General features: G+C 48.2%; 1 protein-coding gene and 1 long non-coding RNA gene across 6 annotated transcripts in view; one reads left to right on the top strand and one right to left on the bottom strand.

Annotated features, from left to right (window-relative positions):
- Positions 1-15,541, top strand: part of LOC140709256 (uncharacterized) — a 52,560-nt gene extending 37,019 nt beyond the window's left edge. The window contains exons 2-4 of one of the 2 annotated variants that reach the window (XR_012089691.1): positions 8,703-8,768; positions 12,782-12,902; positions 13,995-15,541. This is a non-coding gene — a long non-coding RNA (uncharacterized lncRNA). Of the gene's footprint in view, positions 1-8,702; positions 8,769-12,781 lie in introns of both variants that reach the window. The other variant, XR_012089690.1, reaches the window with a different exon arrangement.
- HIVEP3 (HIVEP zinc finger 3) overlaps positions 1-16,011 on the bottom strand; it is a 535,336-nt gene that overhangs the window by 268,139 nt on the left and 251,186 nt on the right. The gene's annotated exons all lie outside the window — the stretch shown is intronic.

Raw genomic sequence — 16,011 nt, 5'->3', positions numbered from 1 at the left:
AAGCAATCCTCCCTCCTCAGTCTCCCAAAGTGCTGGAATTACAAGTGTGACCCACCGCACCCAGCCACAAGTATCCTTATTTACTGTTTTTGGTAAACAGAATAACCACATCACATTCTGTTTTCTGGTGTTGAAACATGAATATTTTGAAACAAACTCCCTCCCTCCCTCCACCCATTCGCCCATCATATTCTGGATATAAGACAAACATTAAAAATCTCTCCTCTTAGTCTTTGTGGAAGAAGAAATTTCTGTGGAGCATATAAATTTGAATGGAAATATACTCCCTTAAGAGGGACTTCAGTCACTATGCTGTTCTTTCTAGTAGAGTTGTTGGCTTCAGAATCTAAACAAAACTCTCGAGTTGCCCAAAAACAGCCTTGTATCCTTCTTTCAGATCACCTCAAGGCTCTAAGAGGATGGAAGGAGTGTTTTTTGTTTGTTTTTCTTTTTTGTTTTTTGGGGTTTTTTTTTTTTTGAGATGGAGTCTCACTCTGTCGCCCAGGCCGGAGTCCAGTGGTGTGATCTCGGCTCACTGCAACTTCCACATCCTGGGTTCAAGTGATTCTTCTGCCTCATCCTCCCAAGTAGCTGTGATTACAGGCGCTCACCACCATGCCTGGCCAATTTTTTATTTTTAGTAGAGATGGGGTTTCACCATGTTGGCCAGGCTGGTCTTAAACTCCTGATCCTTATGTGATCCACCTCCCAAAGTGCAGGGATGGCAGGCGTGAGCCACCGCGCCCAGTCAGAAGGAGTGGTTTTGATACCTGAGCTTCCAACATGGAGAGTCCATGATTTTATGGATTCACTATATGGCAAAATAAGCTCCTGACATCACACCCACAAAAGGGCCAGCATCCTACTCTGCAGACAACCCGACAGCCCAGCATTCTGCCTAGTCAGTTATATGCAGTTACATGTGGACACAGTTACGTGCCTCCACATCCATTTTTATGTGTCCACTGTAGTGAAGAATAGATCACAGAAGATCTGCTGCAAGGGGAAATCTATAAAGATTTGGGTTTCCTGCAGCTGAAATAACAATAATAACAAAGGGATGAGCTCCTTGACATTTAAACAAAGCCCTCAGTCAGAAAGTGAACAAAAGGAAAGAGGCTGCCAAGCAGGCCCTGCCCGTGTAGTCCATAAAAGAAAATCTCGTGGACCCTAGAGTTTACAAAGGCAAGAAACTTGTTCTTCTCATTGATGATTGGGCCCAGAACTTAAACACTGGCCACGTGTCCATGAAGAAAAAAGAGAGAGCTTTCTCTTGAGACAGGTTTGAATTCAGAGGCGTAGACGTTCCCTGAGCTTGCCCTCTGTGCCATGCACCACTGGCCTTGTCCATGCTTGAGCCAGTGTTTTGGGCAGTGAGGTGTGTGCATATGCTCTGGGGGCAGAGTCAGGCTGACTGGGCCCTTGAGAGAATCTCTTTCTACCACTGGCCCTGGGACGCCTGGGTCTGTCTTTGGGTCTGTCTGCTTATGAAAGGTGGCCCTGTCCTTATGCAGGTGAAGAGAAGGCTGCAGACCAGCCCGTGACACCCATTCAGGTGGCTGTTGGCTTTTAGCCCCCAACTTCACTTTACCCGGATTTCTTGGTTTTATGATAGTCTTCAGGGGTGGGGATATGAGGTCATAGCTGTTGTCTGCTTTCAGCAAAGAAGGTGTTTCCCTCTCCATTTCTGACTCTTGTTCATTTTGGAGGCTTCAGAGAAGGAAGTTCTGAAAACAGGCACTCTCTCTGCCATCTTTCTGGAAACCCCTTCAGCTGCTTCAAAATATTTAGGGAACACCTGCTATTCCTCCCTCCCTTCACTCTTACAGCAGATCTTTACTGTGAGTGTAGTGGGTGGCAGGCATGGAATTAAGCTCTTTCTCTGAGCCCCCATGACAGCTCTGGGAGGGACCAGGGAGGAGAGGTTAAGTAACCTGCCCAGAGCCACAGACATGAGCAGTTACACTGGACTCCAGCCCAGGACTTGGACTCCTGGTTCGGGTTCTCTTCCCCTGGGTTACTCCCCAAGTCAACAGGAGGGCCGTGGGAGAAAAGAGGTCCTGGCTTCAGCTGGGCAGCCTAGGGTGCTGGTCGCCTGCCAGCCTGGGTGCAGAGCCTGATCTGGGGCTCTCCCAGAGGCTCTCCTTGGCTGGCAAGCAGGAAGCTCCAAATGCTGGGCTGCAGCCCAGAGGGAAAGGAAAGGGGCTTCTCTATGCTTCTGATTGTCCCCGTGACTGCCCAGGAACAAAGCGGGGACTCACACTGCCTCCTGCCACCAGCCTCCACCCAGCTGTTCCGGCCACGCAGCCCCATCTCTTCAGCCTGTCTGCAGGAACACTGGGCATTTGTCAGCTTTCAGAATCACGGCTGTGTGCCCAGGGCTCTCTCGACCCTCCAGCTCCAGGCCTCATGGGGCAGGCCAACAGAGGCACAGGCCCTCTTTCAAACCCCCAAACCCACCACCCAGTGAAGCCAGATCCCTGGTCCATGGTATTTAACTGTTATATAGCCTAACACCCCACTGGGGAGGTTCACACCCTGATCTGATTAAGTTAAAACTGCATATAACAGTTCACATGCATTCACTTTCTGTGTGTACGGAGGAAAGAGCTTTGGGTTAAAAGTCAAGGCAGTTCATCGGCTAGACCTCAGCAAGCCTGTCATCATCTGTCAAATGGAAACAGTAGCCGTCAGTTCTAAAAGCAAACATCTGCTGGGGGCTTCTTACTATCAGGCGCTTTCCTATATCCCACACGTGTCATGCATTTAATCCCTACAATAGTCCACCCAGCTCCTTGCCCTCTGGGAAGACAGCAGGAGATGTTGCTGGTGGAATCTTGGTAAAAGGTATTATGTGGCCCCAGAACAGTGGTATGCATCAGATTACCGCGTCCTTCATGCAGGGTGTGGTGGAGCTTGCCACATCACACTTTCAATAAATCTATTCAATCAGCAGGGGTTCTTGGCAGCAAGTATGTGCCAGTCACTGTGCACAACCAACCAAATCCCTGTCCTCCTGGGGGTGTTGTTCTGGTAAACACAGCAGAGGCTCAAAGACAGCAGATGATGCCATTAGTTGCACTCACTTCATTGACTGAAAAGTTGATTTTCTCCTTATCTCCAGCAATGAACGAAGGAAGAGGGAACAAGCAGAGGGGGTGCTTGTCATTTCCTGGCGTTTGAGTGGATGGCATCTGCTCTGCCCCAGCAGTACAAGGTACCTCCTGAGTGGCCCCATCCGACACAGCAAGAGAGTAGAACTTGCTTTTCTCCTGTAGTAGTGCAGAAACTCAGCGTCTCGGTGTAGTTCTGGTGGCCCTCCAGGCCCTGGTGGTGGGGTTCCTGACACTCATCACCCAGCCCCATGAACCTGCCCGGCTTGGCATATCACTGTCCTCTGGCTACCAAGGGTCCCTGATAAGAGCACCTGAAATGACAGTGAATACCTGGGAATGCAGCTGGGACTCACTGGTCCCCAGGTACAGGCTCAGCCTCGCCCCAGGCTCAGGGATCCAATCTTGTTGCTGGCGGTGGGGCGGGTCAGCCTGACAGTTGGTCCCGCTCTGACATAGTTTTAGGGGCTGAGCCCTTGCTTCATTCATTCATTCCCTCTGTAAATAATGTTTACTGGGCAGGACTATGAGCCAGTTACTGTCCTAGTGGCTGGGGAAATCCCAGGGAGCAAAACAGGCCAATCTCTGTCCTCCTGGGAGCTTCTGTACTAGGGGGGAGGTGAATTAATATGTATCATCTGGCAGTAAGCGGTAAACAGAAAACTACAACAGGGAAAGGAGACGGAACATGATGAGGGGTCTATGTTACATTGGCTGGTAAGAAAGGTCTCTGGAAGAAGGAGATATCTGGGCAGAGATAGGAAGGATGAGAGGGAGAAAGCCAGGCACGTATCTGAGGGAAGAGCATCACATCACAGGTGGAGGAAACAGCATACGCATATGGCCTGGAGGCAGGAACATAGAGAGACCAGTGTGGCTGGAGGGCCTACTCCATACCTCATACCCTCCTGCCAGCAGATGGGCCCATCAGTTCCTCCTGCATCTTTGGGCCTGGGCCTCAGCTTGCTGCTTCCTACCCTCCAACCCCAGATGGTGGCCACCTGCCTGGATCACTTGCCCTCCTCCCACCCCCTCCTGCTGCCCCCCAGGCGCATCTGTCTGTTCTCTACCTCTGCACGCTCTCCTTGCACCAATGGGTGGTGTCTGCAGTGGAGTGGTTAAAGTTCTGGCTTTGGAGTCAGGCTACCCGGATGGATCCCAACTCTGTCATTCCCTACTTTGGGAAGCCCGGGTAAACTGCTCTTGGTGACTCAGTTTTCTCAACTGGAAATGGGGACATGATAGTGCCTATCACAGGGGCTATAGTGAGATTAAATGAGTTACATGTGCAAAGTATATATGGAATAGTACTCAGCAAATATGCATGAAAAAATATTAAGCTGACAGTAGCCCCTTCTTTTTCTTTTCTTTTCTTTTGAGATGGAGTCTCACTCTGTTGTCCAGCAGGCTGGAGTGCAGTGGCGTGATTTTGGCTCACCGCAACCTCCACCTCCAGGGTTCAAGCGATTCTCCTGCTTCAGCCTCCCGAGTAGCTGGGATTACAAGAATAAACCATCATGCCTGGCTAATTTTTGTATTTTTTAGTAGAGATAGGTTTTTGCCATATTGGCCAGGCTGGTCTCAACCTCCTGAGCTGCCCACCTTGGCCTCCCAAAGTGCAGGAATGAAAGGTGTGTACCACCATACCTGGCCAGAAGCTCCTCCTTACCAGGAAGGGTGACCAGAATTGGGTGCTTGCGGCATGGGGAGAAAGTGGGAAAGGGCGCAGGCTTTGGGGTCAGACAGATGCAGATGTACGCCCCAGCTGGGTGTTCTTGGGCAATAACTTAGTCTCTGTAAACCTCATTTCCCTCACTTCCACATGGAAATCACGATCTGTCCCCCACAGGGTTTGAAAAGGGGTAAATTAAATGACAATGACAAAATCACGGAGAGATTGGCCCAGGACAGGCAGCTTCACTGATGGGAAGAACCAACCTTGCTAGGGACGAGGTTGCAGATCAGGGACGAGAGAACCAAAGTGGACAGCCAAAAAGACTGGGGAGCAGAGACTCAGGGTCTCAAAGTGGGGGTCAAGGTGGGCGACAGCCAGCTCACGTTGTGCAGAGGCCCACTGCCCTGAGGAGAGAGCTGGGCCAGTCGCGGGATTTGTGTGGGTATGGGGGTGGGGCCTGGGCCACTCTGCCAAGGCTGGGGGCAGGGGGTGTCATGTGCCAAAGGGAGCACCAGGTGCTGAAAGCCAGGGCCAAGGGGTAGTGGAGGAAATAGAGTCAGGATACCCATGGCCAAATCTAGACAAGTCAGACCTGAGCCAGGTGAGTGCTGAGCCAGGAGCAGGGCAGGGCAGGGCAAGGATTGTTCTAATGCTGAGTTGGTTGTGCCAGTTTAATCTGGGGATGTTCCTTGTCTGTCTTAAAGTGGCCATGGTCAGGGACCACCTCCTAAACTTCCAGATTGGAGCAGGCCCCTTGACATCCCTGCAGGAGGCTCTGGGGAAAGGTTAAGGCAGGACCTTCCTGCCCCACAGAGCTCAAACCAGTGAGTAGACACAAATGCAGGACCGAACTGGAGGTGCCAGCTGACCCAAGGGAGGCCAACCTGCTTCTCTCCGGGGCTCGGGAGTCTGAACAGCCCATATCGGCAACCAGGTCAAATCTCACAAACATGCGCCTAGGGGCTTCTGGTGAGCAAGGAGGAAGGTTATGCTAAGCCAGGCACAGAAGGTAGTGCGGGGCCGATTCCTGAGACAAGAACAGGAACGGCCTCCCCAGAAGCCACCAAGACAAGCATTTGAGAAAGAAAAGAATACTACTGATTTAGCTCCACTGACACTTGAATAAAGAGCAGGAGTAACAAAAACAGAGAATTTTAATTACAAGTTCTTGTTCCCCCATTGTTTGTGATTTTGTTAATGTCTCTAGATCTCCCAGTGGTAACTGGCAATAAAATCTCTTAAAACAAACAGGGTTGTGCAGTAAGTGGAGAAATTTCATTTGGCTTTATAGCTGGCTGACCAGAGGAAGGAGAAGGCCGTGTGCATTTGGGTGGACTGAGCACCTCTTTGAGCTTGTCTTCCCTTTTGAGTAAAATCCATGCTTGGACCAGACCACGCCTGAAGGGGTCCCTATCCTACGAGTGTACACAACTAGGTGGGGAAAGTTATCATCATGACAACGTACAATGCTGTCCATGTTAGAAGCCTCAGAGTCACTCCCAGCTCCTCCCTCCTGCTCATTCCATGCTAAACCCTAAATGCCATTTCTTAATGATCTCCTTGCCCAGCTCCATAATTGCTGCTGAAATGAAATGAGTCCATCACTTCCAAATGGCTCCTGGGTCCTGTCTATTCTACTTCCTAAAGGGCTCTTGAAATGGCTGCCTCTTCTAGCCAACTGCCATAGTTCAGACTCTGTTTCTCACTAGACTGAGGCGACAACTTCCCTCTGGCCTCCTAGCTGGAGTCTTTCTCACTCGAAGACCATCTTCCATATGGCCGCAGAAGGAGCTCTTCTGCCTTCTAAAGGCTCCTGAAAACCCTACTGTGGTTTCCCAGGGTCAATAGGATAGAGAAAGGTGTTCCGGCCCTTAACGATGGGCCCCATATCCACTGCTCCTCAATACGCCTCCTTGCCTGTAGCCAGGCCTAGCTACTTGCAGGCTTGGAAGAAACCAAGATTTTCTTGCCTCTGAGCATTTGCACATGCTATTTCTTTTGCTGCCATGTCCTTCTGTCACTCGTTGCTCTTCAAGTCTCAGCTCTCCTGTCACCTCCTGCTGTTCTAAGGAGTCTCTCCTCTGCTCCCAGGTGATCTCTATGCATTATAAGGAGCGGGCCTTCCTCCCATACCAGAAATCCCTCAAAAGGAAAGAATGTTCTAGGCACTGGGAAATGCCCAGGATGGAGAAGAGTGTGACACAATAGTCAAAAGGCAAGAACAACCCAGGCATCCAACCATTGATGGATGAATCGTTCAACCAAATGTGACATGGATATATGCACACTCTGGATAGCACTCAGCCTTGAAAAGGAAGGAACTTTTGACATGTGCTACAACACGTGTGAATCTTGAAGACATTATGTTAAGAGAAATACGCCAGTCAGAAAAGAAGGACAAATACTGTATTCCACTTATGTGAGGTACCTAGAGTAGTCAAATTCATAGAGACAGAGAGTTGAATGGTGATTGCCAGGGGCTGTGGGCAGAAGGGAAACGGAGTCACTGTTTCATGGGTACAGGGTTTCAGTTTGGAGAGGTAAAATAAGTTCTGGAGATGGAGGGCAGTGATGGTCACATAATGATGTGAATATGCCACTGTAATGTATGCTTAAAAATGGCTAAATGGGGCCGGGCATGGTAGCTCATACCTGTAATCCCAGCACTTTCAGAGGCTGAGGCAGGTGGATCACGAGGTCAGGAGTTCAAGACCAGCCTGGCCAACATGGTGAAACCCTGTATCTACTAAAAATACAAAAAGCAGCCAGGCATGATGGTGGGCACCTGTAATCCCAGCTACTCGGGAGGCTGAGGCAGGAGAATCACTTGAACCGGGGAGGTGGAGGTTGCAGTGAGCTGAGACCAAGCCATTGCACTCCAGCCTGGGTGACAGAGCAAGACTATGTCTCAAAAAAAAGGTAAAATGGTAAATTTATAATGTATACCACGATTTTACAAAAAGAAAAGTGACTACAGAGGAGTTTAAGACCACGATATAATGAATGAATGAATGAGGAGTTAAGCAAGGAAAATCTTAGGAGATGATGTGACCAGGTCAGAATGGAGGAGCCTGGAGGCTGGGGTGGGGGCCACAGCACCTTACTCCCCCTGCACCCCCTGTCAATGGCACTCCTTTTTAGATCAGCAGAGCGGCTTCAGGGTGCCAAGGCTGTGGTTTTCAAACCTGGAAACCAAACCAGGTTCCAGGGTTCCTGGGTTCCTCCCAAACCAAACGGAATCTTAGGGACTGCAGCTGACTCTGGTGGGTGCTTGTCCTCAGGGCCCCTGCTAAGTTCCCCTGGGAACCGAGTACAGAGTCACCAATGGGACAGAATCACAGGAGAAAAAGAGAAACATGGTAAGCCCTCAGCAGAGGCTGGCGCGGACTAGACTGTTGTTGGTTGTGGGTGCTGGGGCCAGGAGGAGTGGTGAGAAGCCAGAGGAGGAAGGTTGGCAGAGTGGATTCATTCCGTATTCATTCCCCTAGTGAGCCACACGCTTCGGAAGGATCACATTAAAAAGATGAATCACACACTGACTCAAAGAGAGGGGGTGGCAGGGTTGTAAATCAGAGGAATGGCTTTTATTTGTCAGAATGCTACAATAAATAACATCTCCGTGTGCCACTTAACAAAAAGAGAGTGGGAGGGAGGGAAGCAAGGTGGCGCAGGTCGGAGGGTTCACAGGGTGATGGGAGGGGTGCGGGCAAACTCACAGCTACCAGGACACTCTTGCCTGTCACTAGATACTCTGTGCTCCTTCACACACACACACACACGCACACACACACACACACACACACACACACACACGCATAGATCTTTCCCCCAAACTTTCTGAGAGCGCCAACCTTATTTTATACATACAGGAGATGTCTTGCTGGAGATGACATTCATGGGTATTTCTTTTTCAGAATGAAGGGGCCAGAAAATCACCCAGGGCCTCTTGAGGGCTGAACCCTGCTCAAAATGGGAGAAAGGTAAGGCTGCTCCCTAGAATCAAGAAGTTGCTGTTCTGGCAATGGTCTCTTAGGACAAGTGACCATGCAGCAAAATCATGGAAGAAAACTCTTCCAAAAAGGGTGCAGCTGGGGGTGGTATTATCTACTGTCCATTTTCTGGGGGTGGATTTAGAATCAGACTTCTTGGGTCTCCAGGAGTAAAAGTAAAACACTTTAAAAGCAAAAAGCTGCCTGGCTCTGTAGGGAGTAGATAGGGAAGAAGGATGGAGATTCTGGGTTTACAGAGGGGCAGACAGGCACGTGACAGAATCAGGCCTAGTTGCTCTGGGAACCTATAGCCAGGAGAGAGGCAGCTGTGCTTCCAGGGAGAGCAGGGTTCCTAGGGGAAGCCCAGGGTTCCGCCTCCCCTGCCCTAGGGCAGGGCCACAGGATACAGAAGCCACTAGCCACTTGTGGCTATTGAAATGTGGTTAGGCCATATTGTAAGGTTTAAGCACACACTTTATTTTTAAAGTGTGTATTATGAAAAAATAAAGAATGCAAAATCTGCTATTAATTTTTAAATATTGATTGCATGCTGAAATAACTTTTTGGATATATTGTGTTAAAGAAAATAAAGTATGAAAATTAGTTTCAACTGTTTCTCTTTACTTTTTTAAATGTGGCTACCAGAACATTTAAACTCACACGTGTGGTTCACATTGCAGCTTACATTGTGTTTCTACTGGAGAGCATTGCTCCAGAGGAGTCCTGGGACCCAGAACAGGGAGAGCAATTGCTCTTGACTCGCTGCTGTTAAGCCTAGGTGGGTGGGGAGCTTACACTTATGCACTCAGGGATATTCTGGGGTATAGGAGCAACACCCCAAATCGTGAGGGGCTGGGGCAGGCAAGCTGGTTACACACCCCATGGGATGGAGGCTGGAGAGTTTCCGTGACTTACTCAAGTAAATTAAGGAGAAAAGCTTGGCCTAGCATCAAGCCTTGTAAATTCTACTGTAGTCTTCTTACAACCACATCTCCGTTTACATAGGAAAATGCTCTTTTGCAATTATTAGCCACAAAACAGGTTTCTGGTGAGAATGTGAGTTTTTACGTTTTTTTTTTTTTTTCTGGCAGATAATTTACAAATTTTTATCAAAACCATATAATCTAAATGAAACTGGACCTAAATGCCTGTCTCCACATGCAGATACACCCAAAAGAAACACAAATCCAGTTCCCCAAAGTTTTGAAAAATACTGTTAATTGTTGACTGAGATCTCCCAAGAGGGCAGCAAAGGGAGACTGTCCTGCACAAGTCACGGAAAATCTTCTTCCAAAAGGTCCTTTAGACATAGTTCTCTCTTTTAGAGAAGCTGCTCAAATCACTCTCTTTCCCCTCCTCAAACCTGCCCTGACTTCCTTCTTTAGTTCCCTCTCTCCTCTCTGGCCAAGCTCTTCTGAGCTCCTCTTCTCTCTGGGATCTGTTCTCTTCTCTCTTCTTTCCATACCTCCAGGCCCTTCTGTATGAGAAAAGTTGTTTTCAGTTTTCCTCTCTGCCCATCATCTGATCAGTCCCAAAAAGTCCTAAAACCAACTGAGTAGGCAGAGAATGGGGAAGGTTGCATCAGAATTTTACATACTTCGAGCAAATAAATCCACTTATAGGGATTTAGGATAGATCAAAGCAGCAACAGACCAAAAATTTACATACAAAGATATTTATCATAGTATTATTTAACATAACGAAAAAACTAGAAATGGCCTCAACATCCAACAAGGAATAGTGGTTAAATAAATTCTGACAACTCTATAAAATGGAATATTGAGAAGTCACTAAAATGTCTGGCTTTGAAAATATTTATTCGTCCGAGAAATTATCCATGATAATATTAAATGAGACAAAACCAAGAATATAAAGCTGTATGCAAATTGCGATGCTAATTTTCTCTCAATTTATATATGAACATAGAAAAAATCTTCTCTGGGCTGGGCGCGATGGCTCACACCTGTAATCCCAGCACTTTGGGAGGCCAAGGCGGGTGGATCACCTGAAATCAGGAGTTCGAGACCAGTCTGGCCAACACGGCGAAACCCCATCTCTACCAAAAATACAAAATTAGCTGGGCGTGGTGGCGGATGCCTGTAATCCAAGTTACTCAGGAGGCTAAGGCAGAAGAATCACTTGAACCTGAGAGGCACGGAGGTTGCAGTGAGCCGAGATCGTGCCACTGCACTCCAGCCTGGACAACACGAGTGAAACTCTGTCTCAAAACAAAATAAATTAGGTTACCAAACCCTACCTCGTAAGAGTGTTGGGAGATGTAGTGAGGGAAAAAAAGACAGCACACGCGAGGTGGCACAGCATGGAGGGTCAGGACTGGCTGCCTGGGCATGGATCCTGGCTCAGCTTACACTGCGGTTCTAGGCAGGTCACCTGGCCCCACATTGCCTCAGTTTTCTCATCTAAAAAATGGGAGCATTCATGATACTTGCATCCACCCTAATACAGGCTTGTTGAGGATGACAGGAGTCAATAGAGGTGAAGTAGGTGAAAAATGCCTGGCACACACCAGGAAGGCACTCGGTAGAGGTGAGTTTCCTGTCTTGTGATCTTTCTAGAGGGCCTTTCTTACCCTATCCTCTGCTCAGGGCCTGCCCCACTTCTCAGTCCAGCCTTGAGGCTGCTCATTTCTTCCTCATCACTTCTGATTTTAGAGTCCATGTCTGGTTGGCTGCTGTTACTCTAGACTGAGTCTGCAAACTACAGCCCACAAGCCAAATCGAATATGCTGCCTGTTTCTGTAAATAAAGTTTTATGGTGACACAGCTACACCCATTCATTTATGTACTGTCCCTGGCTGCTTCAGCCCTGCAGCGGTGGCATTAAGTAGTTGTGAGACTGTATAGCCAGCAAAGCCTGAAATATTTACCACCACCTGGCCTCTTACCAGGAAAGCTTGCTGACCCCTGTTCTAGGCCAACACCATCTGAAAAATATATAATATAAGCTACATACATAATTTTCTTTCTTTCTTTCTCTCTCTCTCTCTCTTTCTTTCTTTCTTTTTTGAGACAGGGTCTCACTCTCTTGCCCAGGCTGCAGTATAGTGGCAGGATCTCAGCTCACTGCAACCTCTACCTCCCGGGTCCAAGTGATTCTCGTGCCTCAGACTCCCCTGTAGCTAGGATTACAGGTGTGCACCACCACGTCCAGCTAATTTTTGTATTTTTAGTAGACACGGGGTTTCACCATATTGGCCAGGATGGTCTCAACCTCCTGACCTCAAGTGATCCGCCCACCTCAGCCTCCCAAAGTGCTGGGATTATAGGAGTGAGCCACCGCACCCAGCCGACATATGTAATTTCTTAGTAGCCATATTAAAAAAGGAAAAAGATACAGGTGAAAATAATTTTTATAATACATTTCCTTTAACTCAATATTCCAAAATGCTATCATTTTACTGAATAATAAACATAAAAAACTATGAATGAGGTACTAAAATAACGCCTGTGTCTGATGCATGCACTACGCTGCAAGAGTATCTGATGGGACGCAAAGGTGAAAGTGAACTGCAGTACTTCCCAAACAGTGCAACTGTGTGTAATGGAAACATATTCTATACTGCTTTAGCTTTTACATGTAAATGTAAATGAAAACTACAAGTTCAGTTCCTCAGTTGTACCAGTTACATTTCCAGCAACTACCACACTGGACAATGCCGATCTGGGCATACCACCTCCTTAATACTTATGCCCCTTCCATGCACATAGCTGATGAATTTTTACATGGCCTCATTCACATGCAAGGTGATTTTCTCTTTTTCTTTTCTCTCTCTTTCTTTCTTTCCCTTCTTCCTTTCCTTTCTTTTTTTTTTTTTTTTAACAGGATTTTGCTCTGTTGCCCAGGCTGGAGTGCAGTGGCACGATCATAGCTCACTGCAGCCTCAAACTCCTGAGCTCCAGTGACCCTCCCAAATCATTGGGACTACAGGTGTGCAGCACCAAGCCCAGCTAACTAAAAAAAATTTTTTTTTTTTTTTTTTGTAGAGATGGGGTCTCACTATGTTGCCTAGGCTGGTCTCAGACTTCTGGGTTCAAGCGATCCTCCTACCTCAACCTCTTAAGATGCTGTAATTACAGGCATGAGCCTCTGCCTCCAGCCTGCAAGGTAATTTTCATGGGGGGAGAGAATTTTAGGTGAGGAGTGGGGGCAGAGGTAGTGAAGGAAATATGTGAGGAGACGGGTGTGGATGTCTCCAGGTTCCCCTGGTGGGTTCTGAGCCCCTGGGGAGAGATAAGTCAGAGACAGAAGCCAAGGGAACTCCTCAAAGGGATTTCATGTGACTTTGGTCTCAAGCGAAGCTGCTCTGGGGCTCGGGTGACCTGGTGCCACCCTCTGTCTACCCAGCCTCCCACCTCTGTCCAGAGTCAGAACTGCCCTGGGCCTGAGCACTGGAGGTTTGAGACTATCTGGACAACCCACTGCAAAGAGTGGCCACCTCCCGACAGTGGGAAGCAGCAGCTTCCAGGGCAGCAATGTGCCTTGGTGGGAGCCAGTGCAGGAAAGCAGGAGGGGAACAGACGCCCGTGGTCACTGCGGCTAATGGTCCTGTTTGTGGGCATCTCTAAGACCCCTTAGAGGACTCCTCAGAATCAGTAGGAGCCAGTCTGGGCTGCATCCAGATGAGCACAGGCTTAGAGAGGCAAAGTGGCCACCCAAGGCCACCCAGCCAATAACCCCTAGCAGAAGGTCAGGAGCCAGGGGTCCTGGGGAAGGAGAGAGAAAGAGGCCCGAGCAGGAGAGAGATCTCAGGCTGTTCTCCCTCCCAGCAGGGATCAAAGCACCCTGGAGTCTGCTCTCTGATGCGCTCTGGGACCCAGTCAAGCCCATTTGCTATAGCACAGGTTAGTCACAGGCGTCCCGCTAGCAGTCCCGGGATGTGGTCCAGGTAATCAGTGCCCTGGCCCGTGGATTTCTCCATATTGTATCTCATCTAGGAGAGTAAAATTTGAAGAAAGCTGGGAATGGTGTAAATCCTTCTGCTAGGAATGAATGCTTAATGGAATAAGGAAAACTTCAAATAAGTGCCTAGGAACATCCCCGTGGAAAGGAGGGGCCATGTCAGCCAGCTGCATGACCTTCTCAACTCATTCCTCCTTCTCAACTTGCTTGGTAGCTGAGCCCAGCTTTCTTCCCACTGAGGCCAAATCCTACATCCCCTGCCATCCCTGTGTCCTTTCTGTCTGTGGTTCTTCCCAGCTCCAGGGAACGTGAGAGCGCAAGCCTGCAGCCACCTTGCCCCCGGCTCCTCGTCCCTCCAGGTACGCAGTGAGTCAGGATGACCCTGTACACTCCTCACCTGCTCCTCACGGCAGCTGCAGGCACCCTCCATGGATACCGCCATCTTCCCTGGACCAAGGTCATGGCTGGTCTGTTCATCTCACAGCTCATGTGACCACACCTGCAGCAGTGGAGGTAGGTATAGAATTGTGGCACCTCAGATGGAGCCAAAGTGGGGGGCACTTACCTAAAACAAGACTGTTTTAGGTAGATGTAGCCACATGATTGTGGGCATGTTAGGTAACCACTTCATGCTTCAGTTTCCTCATCTGTAAAATGGGGATAATAAAGCATCTGCCTTGCAAAGTGACTGAGGAGGGGACATGAGTTCATATGCATACAAGGCATGAGTTCAACATTTGTGAGCTACCATTGTTATGAAGACCAATTTTAGCATTTTATTTGCAGCTGTGAGTTTATTTTACACTTGATCTTAGCCAGAATGCTAAGAAATGATGGTTGTGAGTTTATTTTAATATGACCCGCAGAAAATTTTAAATGACCTACAGAAAATTAAAATCAAGCTCATAATTTTGCAGACCATATTGTTTAGGTCAAAGCTAAGTAAACAAATTAAATCAATGTAAACATATTTAAAGAATGTAAATAAATACTAGTCTAGGTGATAGGCTAGTGTGGCATGAATTGCCAAGATGGGGCACACAGACTATGTGAGAGCTATTGATCTAGTCTGAGCCCTCTAGTTCCATGAGGAAGAAACTCTAAACAGGAAGTAGAGAGCTCAGACCTTGGTCAACAATGTAGTCACCGGCTGGGTTGGGACTAGACAGTTGCACCATGCCCTGCCCTCCCTCTTCTGTCATTCTACCTCCTCGACAGACTCATCAGGGCCGCATTTAAATAAGTACACATAAAAGAAGCTTATGCATAGACAACTTGTCATCAGACAGGATCACACGTAACAGCCAGGTCAATTCCTATGCCATGTCAAACAAGATAATCCCATGGAGTAAAGGCAACTCGTTTACAAAACGGGGTCAGGTGCTACTTTCTGACTCTAGGATCAGAGAGGCTGGTGGAACTGGCTTCTCTGGCTCTGCCACTTCCTAACTGTGTGCTGTGGTTTGGATATTCATTACCCCAAATCTCATGCTGAAATTGGATCCCAGCGGTGGAGGGAAGGCCTAGTGGGAGGTGTTTGGGTCATGGGGTAGATCCCTCATGAATGGCTTGGTAATCAATCCCTCAAGAGCTGGTTGTCAAAAGGGGCTTGGCACCTCCCCTCTCTTTCTCTCGCTTCCTCTCACACCATGGGATCTCTGAACATGCCAGTTCCTCTTTGCCCTCTACCATGAGTGGAAGCAGCCTGAAGCCCTCACCAGGAGCCAGCGCTGGTACCATGTTTCTTGTATAGCCTGCAGAACCATGAGACAAATAAACCTCTTTTCTGTATAAATTACCCAGCCTCACGTATTACTTTATAGCAACACAAACAGATTAACATACCATGTAACCTTGGAAATGTTGCTTAATCCCTCTGTGCTTCTGTTTTCAGATGTACAAACTGAGATAAGAGGTGGTAAATCTAGTGCACAGAATGTGAGGAATAAATGTGTTTCCTTTTCTCTTCCACTAAGAGCAAGAGCAAGCACCTCCCGCCAAAGGTACGGAGAATCCTTACGTAGGAAGCTCTTTATCTATCTGTGAGTACACACATCGCTCTCCGACTACAAAACCTTCAGCCACTCCCTGTTTCTTCCCACTGCAAATCTGCAGGCCTCCACAACGTGGCCCCTTCCCACCAAGCCAACTTGATCTCCCTGGTCCCTAACACTTGTCGTAGCATATCACATGCTCCCTCATGGCCCCACAGACAAGATGCATCCATTCTGACTCCCAACCCCCATACCATTTTCTTGCCCACATTGGTGTACAGACTGATTTTCCAAAAACCCACATCTAATTAACCTTCCTC

Source organism: Chlorocebus sabaeus, chromosome 20 (assembly GCF_047675955.1).
Source record: "Chlorocebus sabaeus isolate Y175 chromosome 20, mChlSab1.0.hap1, whole genome shotgun sequence".
Taxonomy (NCBI): Eukaryota; Metazoa; Chordata; class Mammalia; order Primates; family Cercopithecidae; genus Chlorocebus; species Chlorocebus sabaeus.
Note: the sequence above shows the minus strand (reverse complement) of the source record. Positions and strands in the feature narration are given on the sequence as shown.